General features: G+C 41.0%; 1 protein-coding gene across 1 annotated transcript in view; it reads left to right on the top strand.

The window, feature by feature from the left end:
• The first annotated feature begins 2,896 nt into the window (after positions 1-2,896).
• LOC106883341 (transcription initiation factor TFIID subunit 10) overlaps positions 2,897-3,910 on the top strand; it is a 95,348-nt gene continuing 94,334 nt past the window's right edge. Inside the window, exon 1 of the mRNA XM_052976987.1 lies at positions 2,897-3,051. The gene's annotated coding sequence lies outside the window, so the exon portion shown is untranslated. The remainder of the gene's footprint in view (positions 3,052-3,910) is intronic.

Below are 3,910 nucleotides of genomic sequence, written 5' to 3' on the forward strand. Positions count from 1 at the left end.
CAAAAGGCCTTGCACATCTCTTCTTGTCCTTGGATCTCCTGTCCATGCTCGTCTACCACAAACCTTATCATAGCCTCCACGCCACGTCGGGTTTCTTCCGAGCGAGCCCACCCGGCAGCGTTGGTACCATTGCGGCCCAGTGCACGTATTTTAGCCCGGACTCTGCATCCTTCGTGTTTGGCATTGAGGTGTCGGTCCAGGGCCGATCTCGCCACCAACACTTGGGGTGCAGAGCCCATCCTCAGTGCCTCTTCTAATGCCTTAACTAATTCCCTTTCTACTCTAATCTGCTCTAGACTTAACTGCTTGCTAAATCTAATCGACTCAAGTCGAATGGTTCTTTTGAGGGCACTCAACCACCGGTTGTTAATCACAGAGCCAGTTAGTGCCCTCATTACTAACACCTTAATCTGGCTACGGTAAGTTTCTCAATCCAATAGGGACTTGTTTAACTTCCAATAGCCACATCCCTGTCTATGAACCTTATCTATATGCAGCCTACGCGTCACTAATTTGTGATTCGTGTAGGGTACATAGATAAAAACTAGACTTATCTCTAGTATTTACTATTATCCTGTCTATATAAGACCTGATAGATCCGGAACGCTCGGATTATCAAGTCTGTATCGATCTGCCAGCCTAAATCGCTTTAGCAGATTGATGAGGCGTGAGTTACTCTTCCTAACATTCGAGCCTACGCTATCCAGGCGTGCATCCAGAATAGCGTTAAAATCACCTAGCAAAACTAGTGTCCTTGATGTCACAAGAAAGTTCTCCAGGCGTCGATAGAAGTCATCCTGTCTGTCTGGCTTGCAAGGCGCGTAGATGCCAACCAACCTGAAGGCCTTACCTCTGTTTATCAGATCCAGAACGACCGACTCGTCTTCTGGGTCCACGAAGATCGTACGTGTCTGCAGGGCCAAGCTTTTCCGGAGCAAAACTACAACACCTCTACTCCCCGCTCCCGGCTAGGAGACATGATTTTCTCATAGCCATTCAGGAGAGTCGAGAAGGCCTGCAGCTTGTCCAGCCTGGTTTCTGTAGCAACCATAATATCAATTCTGTGTGACCTGAGGTCGTCGAGGAGGCAAGCCTGCTTCCTCTTCGAACCCAGGTCACAGACATTTAAACACGCAATGCATAGCGTAGCCATGTCAAACACGAAAGAGAAGGAAATTCGAGCTTACCTGCTCGTTTATCTTTCGAGGGGGATTATTCTCATTATTTCTGACACAAGTTCCCCCCACCCTCCTTTCTTTCGTACAAAAATGGTTCAACCGGCGGGTTAAATACCTTCGGTAGTTCCTTCAGTTCTGCTATATCCTTTGGGTGCCCGTTCTTGAGTTCGTTGTATAGTTTTCGGGAGATTCTTCCCAACGTTACCGGGCTCATCTTATTGTCATTGACATCTAGTAACGTATTGTGATGAGGCCCAATGACCCCATCCAGATATTTATTACTGGTTTTGTATGCGATTGTCGCGGTGTCTTCTCTTTCAGGAATATCGATCGTCATCTATATAAATTGGTTTTCTTTCTTTTTGCCTTTTCCCTTCAGTTCGGGTTTCTTGATAATTTTGGTTTCTAGAACCGCTTCCTGTGTATTGGTGGACGACTCCATTCTTTTGGTTCTCTTACGTGACACCGTCTGGAAGCCCATATTTTCAGTAGACGGTGTCACAAATGACTCTGATTTCTCACCAATAGAAGCGGTCGCTTGCTGTGTAACGGCCTCCTTGGCTGGAAGTGCCGCTTCTCAGTTTCAAAAGTGGAGGTGGTCGCCCGCTCTGTCACAGTCTCCGTGGCTGGGGGGACCGTCTCTTCGTTTTTCTCTTCCTCGTCTGCTTCCTTCTTTTTTTTTGTTGTTGGGCATTTTGACCTCAGGTGCCCTTTTTTCCACAATGAAAGCACCTGGGTCTTCTTCCCTCCACATGTACTGCCAATACTGATTCTTCTACGTGTATCGTCTCGGGTAAACCTTCCAAATCCTGACTTGTTGCTTGTGCTAGGATCTCCAGAGTTTGACCCCGCTAATTCTGTGGGGTGTCTCTGGAGATCTGAACGATATTATTTTGTCTTCTCTCTTGTAGAGGAGTGTGGCAACGATCCATGTCACTACCACATCTAGGGGGATGTTCTTTATCTTTATCTGGGACGTTCTGCGTCCCAGATATAGAGGCAGAAGCATGACGTTTCCACATTGCAAGGTTCGATTTGAGAACTCTCTTGCCTTCTCAATCGACTCGAACCTTGCTTCAATGGTGGCGTATCTTGTGCCTCGGGCTAAGTACTTTATCTCGTTCACCACCGGACCGAGACACCTTTCAACTGTGCTTTCTTCAAAAAACTCTAGTCTTTTCTTTTCTACATCGTATGTTTTATATATAATTGTCTTTTCCCCCTTTTTGTCTTGTTCCTTTATTTCACTTGGTGGTGTTATCTTGCTTTCGTCGTTTTCCTCAGTAATCATTCCATAGTAAGCCTGAATGTCTTACATTTTTAATGTAATCGTTTCACGTCCACCAACAGCGGAGGGAAAATTCATTTTTATTTTTTTCTATTTTGTTCTTCAACAGAAGACATTTATTTTATAAATATTAAAAAAAAAAATATTAAAAAATTCCACAATTTTTGTTCCGAAGGGGAACGCGGTTCAAACTTAACCGCAAGCAGTAAACACAATTTATATATCCTTTCCCGTTGGGGGAGGATAACAGTTCACAATATTAACACAGACAAGAAATTTTAACAACAAGCACGATGTAACAATAAGCAGGCAACAATTCTAACAACCTTCAAGGTAAACAGAAGCAACACCCCCACCTCCTTTCACACTACCAAGTGAAATGTTCGAGATCAATCGAATCAGCCAATGAAATTCGTCGTTAAAATTCCAATCAACCAACCACCGTGCAGTATACATCGTCTTTACATTATTAGTCAGCGCCATTGTTCACAGCATCTTAATTGCTCGTCTTTCTGTGTCTCACCATAGAAATCTTGCTACTTCACTATTTCTCTGCCTTGCTGTAATTTCAGTTTATCATTTAAGGTAAGAACCTCACTTTTATACCCGTCTTTTGTTAGGTGATTTCGTTAATATGGCTCCTTGACACTTCTGCATCACTACTCTCCTGCCGCACACTAATAATAATAATAATCTTGTATTTACTACTTTTCTCATCTGTCTCCACTAATTACAACACGAGGACTGCCAACTTCTCTCTTTGTTCAACGTACACTTGTCTATTGAAATATATCTCCACACACACACGCACACACACATAATTGGGTTCATTTATGTATTTAATACACACACACACACACATATATATATACACACACACACACACATATATATACACACACACACTGAAGAATAACAGTCTATATATAATATATAGTTAATCTATGTATACACATACACAATAACTAGGTGTAATATATATGTGTGTGTATATATATATATATATGTATATATTTATATATACACACATATATATATATAATCTGCATACATTTAATATCGATATATTCTCATGTACACGTATAAATAATTGCGTACATTTTTATCTTCGGTTCATTTATGCATTTAATATCTTGATATGAATTATATTTACTGTTCATGCAGGTGTATGGAAAATATGTAACCGGGTATATTATATCTGCAATAATAGGGGAAATACGTATCTGTATTACTTGGGTGAAGATAGTTATCTGCATTAACTGTACGATTAACTAAATGCATATATCTGCATTAATCGGGTGCATACACATCTGCATTACCTGGGTACATTTTATATCCTTATAAATTATCTGTGTCTGCATCTATGATAATTCCATGATATATATGTATGTGTGTGTGTGTGTGTACATATATATATATATATATATATATATATATATATATA

This window comes from Octopus bimaculoides, chromosome 26, assembly GCF_001194135.2.
Source record: "Octopus bimaculoides isolate UCB-OBI-ISO-001 chromosome 26, ASM119413v2, whole genome shotgun sequence".
Taxonomy (NCBI): domain Eukaryota; kingdom Metazoa; phylum Mollusca; class Cephalopoda; order Octopoda; family Octopodidae; genus Octopus; species Octopus bimaculoides.